The sequence below is a fragment of the Pinus tabuliformis genome, chromosome 6 (assembly GCF_031772625.1).
Source record: "Pinus tabuliformis cultivar Carrire ecotype Pingquan chromosome 6, CPIR1, whole genome shotgun sequence".
NCBI classification, from domain to species: Eukaryota; Viridiplantae; Streptophyta; class Pinopsida; order Pinales; family Pinaceae; genus Pinus; species Pinus tabuliformis.
In genome coordinates, this window is record NC_142292.1 from 1,175,426,989 (window position 1) to 1,175,437,553 (window position 10,565).

The 10,565-nt window shown below is 40.0% G+C and overlaps 1 pseudogene; it reads left to right on the forward strand.

Annotated features, from left to right (window-relative positions):
• The first annotated feature begins 213 nt into the window (after positions 1-213).
• Positions 214-4,282, forward strand: LOC149262965 (cation-chloride cotransporter 1 pseudogene; annotated as a pseudogene).
• The last annotated feature ends 6,283 nt before the right edge of the window (positions 4,283-10,565 follow it).

The following is a 10,565-nucleotide window of genomic DNA, read 5'->3' on the forward strand; positions in this document are numbered from 1 at the left end:
GAACAACTTATGAACGAGTTGTTGGGTCTTCAGATTCGGAGTCCTTTCATATGGTCAATCCCGATGGGAGCACCGGGCAGCAGCTTAACGTTTTTCTTCTCAGATATGCCCATTATCATCGGATAAGCAGGATTGTAGGGGGGGTCGATTTCCATCCGATATATGCGGTGGATTTATTCCAGATTTTCAAAATCTTTTCCTAATTGCGGTAAAATGGCCAACGCATGTCAGGACATTTGGGGAGCAGTTGCAAAGTGGCAGGGAACAAGATTCGATTGCCCATATTTGTCTTCACAAATGGAAATTGACGCCTGTAATGCCACCTATTCACCAGATTTAAGTGGAAAGAGCGCTATTCTCTCTTCAGGAAGCGCTGATTGTTTTTTTAGTTTATTAATAATGATAAAAATAAATGCCGGGTCTTGGGGTCGATTTGTTTTCCCCCAGTGGTTTTTTGTTTCATATATTAAAAAGAAAACGTTCTTTCCAATTTTTGTGTAGTTAGTTAAAACAGCGCCCCTGTTTTGGGTAGCAGTTTTATTTAATGTATTAAAAAATTCATTTGTAAAAAAGGGTGAGAGAGGGGAGTTTTTCTGAGCGCTGGGAGCTGCTGGAGAAGCAGAGAGCTTTTTATTGTACAGTTTTATGACAGAGAATTGAATGGAATTTCACAGCTCTGTTTGCTGAGATTCATGTGGTATGTTGATTTAGCATAAGTTTTTCCCTTTGTCTCATATGTAAACTGTTTTGTTTCATTCACCTCATGATCATATCTATTTGAGCAAATGAAGTGATTAGGTAGGAATTCATAGTATTATATGCTCCTCCTATAAGTTTGTTCAATTCAATGTTTTCTTCTGTTTAAGGAGGATTCGAAGTATTATTTGCCCTCCTTAGCTCCTCACCAGTCTTGCCATCCCATTTGAAACCAGATTTGGTGTTAAATTGCATGCCTACCTTGCCTCAGTTGATAACCTGTGTAGTCATTATATTTCTCTGTTTGAAGCTGTGATTTTGCCCATGCAGCCCAGAAAAGCCCCGTCATTCCATTAAAAAACCCCAAAAGTCATTAAATCAACCCCCCTTATCAATTTACTAGCCTAAAATCTTTATTCTTAATTGGTCAGCCTAATCATATTGAAAGATCTATCAAATCTGACCCGAGAGAGCCTTCTCATACCTCGTAGGGCTAGCTACGAGGTGAAATGGTTTGATGTAGCCTTGATGATTTACCTTTTCAGCCTGAGGTGAAATCTCAAGCGCTAACATAGTGGCGACCATACTGGGGAGAACAAACTTGTTTGTGGGTTGATGTGTTTGTTTCATAAGTCTTAGACGGAGCCTGAAGTTACGCCAGGAGCCTTCGAAAACGCTCTTGTTTTACATCAGCGTTAGTAGATAAACGCTGCTTCAGTCAATCTCCGTGAGCTTGTGAATACGACCACTTCATTTGTATTGTTTTACCCCAGTACATGTATCAAGTTCAGATCTGATGCTGATGGTGGACAGCAGTCAGACACTTATGCAGGCTGAATCATTCACCTGGCGACTCCAACTCGATCCAGACATTCCAGTGCCTGTTGATATGTTCATGCAATGGTAGGGTATGTGGCAGACCCTGCACTTTGTTAAGCTCTAGATGGCGTTAGAGAGTTGTTAGCGGATATTGAAATTAATGAAGAATTTTTCAGTATTTTCCTTCAATGTTTGAAATATCCGAAGCTTCATCTTGAAGGCAAAACTAGATTTTATGAGTTAGTTGTTGAAAGAGTTGAAAATGAGATTCAGTATCTTGATGAGCAAATTCAGTCTTATGATTTCCAAGACCCTAAAAAGTTTTTGGAAATCCTTCCTCCATCGAAACAAGCAATAACAGACTTGCCTATAGAGGTATACATTGACAATGTGCAGCTGGAAGTATGCATTGCAGAGTTGGGGCAGCCAACAGAGGCCGGTGTCCGTGATCCTATTGCAGCATACATGGACACATTTTTCAGTTTGATTGACAGATCAGGCTGTCTTTTCCGTGACCGGGCTCAGTATGTGCATGAAGGGCTGCCAGCAATTGCATCTGTGACTTCGTGGCAGCATTCTCAAGCGGCTTCATTTCCAGGTTTACTCGAGTGGTTAATTTGGCATTTTAGTATAACCTTATCTATTGTTTGTACAGCATATTAGAGTAGATTTTGTACATAAATAAGCAGCCATAAGGGCAGCATCTTGTTTTAGTTTGCTTGAAGATTGTTTCAGTTTAGTTTCAGTGTGAAAATAAATCCAGAGTTGTGTTGATGATGACTCCATTGCCCAATGGTGGAGGCACGGTCTGCTCTTCCAAAGTTCTGCGGTTCTTGGCACCTCCAGGAAGCTGCAGCTGCCATCCCAAATGGAGCCGATGTTAGACTCCGTCTCATGTCAGCAATTGATTCTTCTTCAAAAAGAAGAAATCATTAAATATGTTGCTTTAGATTATCTAATTTGTTCTTCAGCTTTTCATCTGGCGGCAAGTCAGCACCATCTTGACAGTGCAACAATGATAGATGCTCTATCCCCATCAGGACCTAGTCCACAGATTGAGGTTTTAAGCAGTCCGAATTTACATGATCTTCAAGTCTATGGAGTTCTTGTCACTGTTGTTCTATGCCTTGTTGTGTTTGGTGGGGTAAAAATAATCAACAGAGTTGCTCCAGCATTCTTAGTGCCCGTTTTGTTGTCGGTGTTTCTAATTTTCATTGGCATCCTTTCAGTTTCTCATCGCAATCTTTCTTCTGAGATCACTGGCTTAAGATTGAGCACTTTTAAAAGAAATTGGGGTCCTGAATACCAGCATACCAATTGGGCCGGAATTCCTGCTCCAGATGGCATCATTTACTGGAACATGGAGGCTTTACTTGGGCTTTTGTTTTTTTTAGTAGTGACAGGCATTATGGCAGGTTCAAACCGTTCATCATCTTTAAAAGATACCCAGAGGTCTATACCAGTTGGCACATTGGCAGCTATAGGATCTACGACCATTCTTTATTTGGTTTCTGTTTTTATGTTTGGAGCTGTTGCCACCAGGAAAGAACTTCTCACTAACAGGCTGTTGACTGCAACAGTTGCATGGCCAGATCCCGCTGTTGTGCAAATTGGAGTCATTCTGTCTACACTTGGAGCAGCTTTACAAAGCCTTACAGGAGCTCCTAGGCTCCTTGCTGCAATTGCCAATGATGATATACTACCCATACTAAACTATTTTAAGATTCCTGATGGTGGGGAACCACATCAAGCAACTCTTTTCACATCACTAATTTGTTCTGCTTGTGTTATCATTGGAAGTCTGGATGTTATTTCACCTGTGATCACTATGTTTTTCCTCCTGTGTTATGGAAGGGTCAATCTTTCATGCTTTCCACTTGATTTATTAGATGCTCCGAGCTGGCGACCTCGATGGAAGTTCCACCATTGAAGCTTCTCTCTAGCGGGTGCTCTTCTATGTTTAGAGACAATGTTCCTCATATCCTGGACATTTACAATTATATCTCTGGTACTAGCAAACTTAATTTACTATTATGTCAGTATACGGGAAAAGGCAGGTGATTGGGGTGATGGTTTCAAGAGTGCTTATTTTCAATTAGCACTGCGCAGTCTTCGTTCTTTCGGAGGGAATCAAGTCCACCCAAAAAACTGGTATCCTATCCCATTGATTTTTTGTAAGCCTCGGGGAATTCTACCACCTGATGTTCCTTGCCATCCAAAGTTGGCTGACTTTGCCAATTGTATGCGGAAAAAGGGACGTAGAATGTCAATTTTTGTATCTATATTGGAGGGTATAAAACCTGGGAAGATATCATACAATACCCTTCTCAATGCATATGCCAGGTCAGGGTAGCATACCAGAGCAGAGGAAGTTTTCATTGAAATGCAGGATGCAGGTCATTCTCCAGATTCCTGTACTTACCTTTCACTAATTTGTGCTTACACAAACTGTCAAAGATTTCAAGAAGCAGAAGACCTCCTCAAGAGAATGCATCGACAAGGGCTGGCCCCAGGACTTGTCCATTTTAGTCATTTTGTTTTTGCATTTGGAAAGGCTGGCTTGGTTGAGGATGCTTCCAGGTTATACATGGAGATAGAGAAGGCAGAACTTAAGGGTGACTTGGCTTGTCACCGCACAATGCTGAAGATATACCGTGACAATGGTCACACACATGAAGGGATTCTCTTGTTCGAAAAGCTGCAGGATTATATAGAACCCGATGAGCACATTTATAGGATGGCTATCAATCTGCGGGGAAGATTGTAGAGGCAAAATATATTTTACAATTGATGAAGAACAGGGGATTTTCCTATCGTTCGAAATTGGAGGCGTTTAAGGCTTCTATTTCTGGATAAAAGGCGTCAAAACTTCTATTACGATGATGAGCATTCTATCTATACCTGGCTTTTATTAAATGAATCTTCTAAAGGAGGTGTTGAATGCTGTTGAATATTTCAATCGTTTCTGGAGTCATGATGCTTCTGTTTCTGAGTTGTGTAGCTCCTTGACTCAGTCAAATATCGACATGACAATATATAGTGAAGATACAGTAATTGATGAACAATCTGGGGCAACCTCTCACAAAGACTTTATTTATAAAGAACATCTCTCAGCAAATGCAATTGAAGAGGGAAGTGCAAATGGCGATCTTCGAATTGGCACTTTCCATGCCACCAAGTACAGTCTAGATGAAGGTTTTGTTCGCCCCAGCAATAAGGGCGAGGCATCTCTACTTAAAATCTTAGCTCCTGGTCGGAAGCTACAAAACAGAGCATTGCATGGAGATCTTGTTGCTGTATGCTTCCGCCATTTTCGGTTTAGTGCGTGTTTTTTATGTTTGGAAATGCTGAAAAACCGAAGTCTAAACAACCATTATAACCGATCTCGGCCTTGACAAAACTGTGAAAATGTTTCTTTCTCATGGAGCGAATCCTTTGACAATCAATGATGATTGCCAGACACCTCTTGGCACATGCTTTTCTGCGTTGCTCTCCTCAGTATACAAATTGCCGCAGAGTAAAAGGGCTTTTTCGTCATGGAAGACAGTGTAGAATTCATGCTCTGAAGTGTGACAAGGATAGCACCCACGATGGGTCTTTGTTTTTTGTTCCTGTATGGACCATGTATTGCAATGGGCGCAAGGTGGGTTTTGCCATAAAACGCAATGTTACAGAGAACGACCAAGCCGTATTGAAGATGATGCAGTCCATATCGGTTGGGCCTGGAGTTTTGCCCACTGTGACTAAGGGAGATGAAGGCGAGCTCATGTATATGAGAACAACTTATGAACGAGTTGTTGGGTCTTCAGATTCGGAGTCCTTTCATATGGTCAATCCCGATGGGAGCACCGGGCAGCAGCTTAACGTTTTTCTTCTCAGATATGCCCATTATCATCGGATAAGCAGGATTGTAGGGGGGGTCGATTTCCATCCGATATATGCGGTGGATTTATTCCAGATTTTCAAAATATTTTCCTAATTGCGGTAAAATGGCCAACGCATGTCAGGACATTTGGGGAGCAGTTGCAAAGTGGCAGGGAACAAGATTCGATTGCCCATATTTGTCTTCACAAATGGAAATTGACGCCTGTAATGTCACCTATTCACCAGATTTCAGTGGAAAGAGCGCTATTCTCTCTTCAGGAAGCGCTGATTGTTTTTTTAGTTTATTAATAATGATAAAAATAAATGCCGGGTCTTGGGGTCGATTTGTTTTCCCCCAGTGGTTTTTTGTTTCATATATTAAAAAGAAAACGTTCTTTCCAATTTTTGTGTAGTTAGTTAAAACAACGCCCCTGTTTTGGGCAGCAGTTTTATTTAATGTATTAAAAAATTCATTTGTAAAAAAGGGTGAGAGAGGGGAGTTTTTCTGAGCGCTGGGAGCTGCTGGAGAAGCAGAGAGCTTTTTATTGTACAGTTTTATGACAGAGAATTGAATGGAATTTCACAGCTCTGTTTGCTGAGATTCATGTGGTATGTTGATTTAGCATAAGTTTTTCCCTTTGTCTCATATGTAAACTGTTTTGTTTCATTCACCTCATGATCATATCTATTTGAGCAAATGAAGTGATTAGGTAGGAATTCATAGTATTATATGCTCCTCCTATAAGTTTGTTCAATTCAATGTTTTCTTCTGTTTAAGGAGGATTCGAAGTATTATTTGCCCTCCTTAGCTCCTCACCAGTCTTGCCATCCCATTTGAAACCAGATTTGGTGTTAAATTGCATGCCTACCTTGCCTCAGTTGATAACTTGTGTAGTCATTATATTTCTCTGTTTGAAGCTGTGATTTTGCCCATGCAGCCCAGAAAAGCCCCGTCATTCCATTAAAAAACCCCAAAAGTCATTAAATCAACCCCCCTTATCAATTTACTAGCCTAAAATCTTTATTCTTAATTGGTCAGCCTAATCATATTGAAAGATCTATCAAATTTGACCCGAGAGAGCCTTCTCATACCTCGTAGGGCTAGCTACGAGGTGAAATGGTTTGATGTAGCCTTGATGATTTACCTTTTCAGCCTGAGGTGAAATCTCAAGCGCTAACAGGTTGAAAAACACCTTAAGATCGGCAAAAATGATAACACAAAAGTCAAAAATGTCATGAGTCTACAAAATCGATCATCCTATCCCTGGTGATGAACACGATAAGAAACCATTTCTCGGGCCACCCTACATAGGAACCTCCTAAAAGGTCCTGGGACCCCAATCACATATCTCTGCAACCCAAGTGGGATATCATCTATATTCGTCTCTATAATATCTAGCGTCAAGTGCTCTAGATGATGCTCCAAATCGGTCAGGATCTTTGCTGATTGGTCCTGTGGGGTTAGTGCTGCTGCAGCTGGTTGTTTCCTCTCGAAAGGCTGGAGAGCGGCTGGTTGTCGTGGACCCACATTTGCATTTAAACTTTTGATTATCAGTTTTGGATGATTTAAAAATAAAAAAAAATAGAACTTAGAAAGTGTTGAAAATGATTTTACCTGAATCATCCAATTGTTCTCCTGGTGGGAGAATCATGTCTGGGTCACCACGATAATCCATCCCAATGTTTAATATCAATCCGTTGATCCTTTGATTGATTATCGCAAAACTCCAATCGGAGACTAGCGATAGACTGGCCACCTGGCCTAGTCCCAAAAAGAGATAATTGTTCACCCTGGAGTTGACGGTTTTTGATTTCAACGAACAAATTTTCCAGAATCTTCATAGAACTTTCTTACCCAAAAGCTCTCACTTTTCACTCTAAACTCAAATGGTAAAAATGAAGTTGGAAAACCCCTTTTTATAAGTTTTTTCGAATAAATGAATTTTTAATTTATTTATTTTTCACTTTAAAAAGGCAATTTTTAAATCATTTTTATTTATCTTAAACAAGTATGTGTAATGTTTTGAGTTTTTGTGCAGAATATTGGATTTTTTGGGAAAATTTATCATTTTTCAACAAAGAGCATACTTTTATCACTTTTTCGGACTCTTTCAAAAATTTACGAAAAAGCGAAACATTGGAGTCCTCTTTTAGCTCTTTTTAGACTCTCGAAAATTGAAAAGATTGCCGAGCACTTGATTTTTCAAACTCGTTAAAATAAATGAACAATCATCCCTTCAGTATAAGTTTACCCCTTTTACGGACTGAAATGGACTATTTACGAAAAAGGTACAATAGAGTCCTCTTTAAACCCTTTTCAGACTCGTTAAAAATGAAAAGATTGTCAAGCGCTTGTCTATTTCAGCTCGTTAAAGTATTGAAGAGTCATCCCTTTTGTATTATTTTATCCTTTTTCGGGCCTAAGGGATTATTTTACGAAAAAGTACCCCCATGGAGTTTTCTTAAGTTTTTCTTCTGACTCCCTAAAATTGAAAAACATCGAGTTTTTCCTATACTGGACTCGTTAAAATTTAACAGTAAAGGACCTATTCAATTTCAAACAGGAACGAACCACTCCTTCTTAGGGTTCGAATTTTAAACTAAGTTGGACTCATCCGAAGGATGAGCTTATAAAAAAGAAAATGTTATCCTCCTCAAGCTTGTCAAAAATAAAGAGGTACTTGCCAGAAATGGTGGGGGAAAAGAGAGAAAAATGAACCTACTTGTTACACTTTGTTTTATAAAAACCCGTCAACACTCTTGAACATGACACTTTTTGTTCACCTAGGTTGGGAAAATCCTTTGCCTAATAGTTAATAAAACCAAATTGAAAGTCTTCAGTCGGTTTCTCGGTATTAGCTTTGGGTCAATTGTCCCCAAACCATTTGTAGTGTCATTGTGTGTTCAAGAGAACAATTCAAACCAACCATTCATCTGCAAAATATCTGTCATCCATTTTGATCATCCCTGAGTCATTCCTTGCCACCATATTTCTTCAAAACTTGATCTATGATTTCATGTTGTGGGCTTGCCCACGACATATCACTTTCTATCGACTTCAGCTCATTATCTGGAGAGTTGATCTAGAAATCGTCAGTACCTTGAAAGCTACATGCCCTAATGGCAGTTTTCTCGACTTCAACGATAGGTTGCATCATTGACCTTCGATCGAATGATTCTGTGACATGTTCGACTTCGACTCATTTATTCACATTTCATGCATTGTACTGGGTACTTTGAGGGCCATTGAAATTACTGGTGGTTTCTCTCACACTTGTTAATAATTCACATCATTGACTTGTAACCAAGTGGTTTCTACCATGTTCGACTTCGACACATTCATTCACATGGATAGAATTGTACTAGTTCGGGAAGCGGAAATCAAGACCCTGGATCTAGTTTCTACCATCCAAGGCTGCAAGGAATTTTGTTATTCATTATGCAGTGGGCTATTCATAAATAGATGGCTGTGTCCACACTGTGTCTACACATGTCTATACTCTTGATGTATTTCAAAAATCATTCCTGTATTAGAACAATTTAGCCAGTTTTCTAGTCAGTTTTGATTTGAGTATGGGAATGCCTACCTCAGCGATGATATGTCTATATATATATTTTGCATTGAATGTTTTTACAGGTTCCGAATGGGATGTCCATAGGATGATCCTTAAAATGATAAAGTACTTCACTCTTCATACATGAAAGACTTCCTCTTCATCTATTACAGACTTCGCACTTTAGGGGGCGATCTGTTGCACTAAAAATTGTCACCTTGACATTCTGCAATCTGTGTGAGTCCATTATCACCCATACTTTCCTCCTTTGCAAGTCTAAAGCCTCATTTATTCGTATCAGGCCTTGAAAGTAAGAGAAAAGCCCTAAGCATCTCTAAAACTCTGGTTCCACACTTTCTCTTTGCATTACTTGCGGTCCTGCACCTAATGGTCATGTCCCCTACGCACCTGACCACTATGTCCTTGTGTTATGGGTGCAGACCCCTGTAAAAGTTAAAAAGGCACGAGTTTATTCTAAAAAAATCAGTGTCAGTCATTTCTAGAAGCTTCTGGAAGGAATCTTGAGGTGGAAAGTTTGCTCTCTTAAGGTTCATGCACTCCATACCTTAAGGAGCTAACCCCTTGATGTGAGGAGCTTATCCCTTTGAAGGAGGATTCTATCCCTTCATAGATGGACCTGTAACTGTTATAGACAATTTTGTGCCTTGCAGCATCAGGCATGAATTGTCAATAATCCAAGGGATCCAAAGTCCCTAAACATGATGTTCCTACCCCTAGAGGAACAAGGTCAGCAAACCAACAACTCTCAGATCAGTTCTCCACCTGAAAACACTCAAAAACAAGCAATCCTGAAATCAAAGCAGGTGCTCCACTAAGCTTCTGCGCTGAAACTCAACTACTCCATGGTGTACCTGCGTTGCAAAGCAGGTAGAACAAAGGCCACCTGCGCTGAGCGAGATGGGACAAGTGGCACACTGAGTCATTGCTCTGGAATCTTCCAAAAATGACACTTGGATCAGGGATTTCGCCTTGTGATGAGTCAGAGGCTCTGTTTCTCCAAGTGGAAGCAAGGTTCTCCATGTGGACTCAAGAACTGAAGATCAACTGAAGAGAGAAAGGACACAAGGCAGCTACACATCAGTTGCAAGCTGACTCATCCTTTCTCAATTCATCTATATATTGAGCTCTCTCCTATGAGCTCAGGAGGCTGGAATTTTGTGCAAAGTAATGATATGCTGTTGGTTTCACTATAGAACTATTGGGTGATTGCTTGAAGGAGGTGAAGAGGAGAAATTCTTTCTGCTGGGAGGTGTTGCTGGATTGGGGCCTTCAATGGTTGTAACACTCTCAGAACTTTACTTCTTCCATTAATAAAAGCTATTGAGGTTCTTCTATATGCACTTGTTTCAATGATGTATTGTGATAATTGTATATTTGATTTATGCTAATCCTTGAATCAGTTATGATTGCATGCTTCTTGTAGTTTGCTTCTTTGTTATTTTGCAGGATCTCATTGTAGCTGGGCCAGCAAAAGAGCAAGGAGCTGGGAGCAAGCAGCAAAGAGAAGAGTTTGGATTCGACATTAAGCGCAAGGCAAACGGTTAGTGCATTTCTTCATTCTCTCTTGCTTTCATAAAGAAGTAAACCTTAAGTAGTTTTCTTTACAGTTGT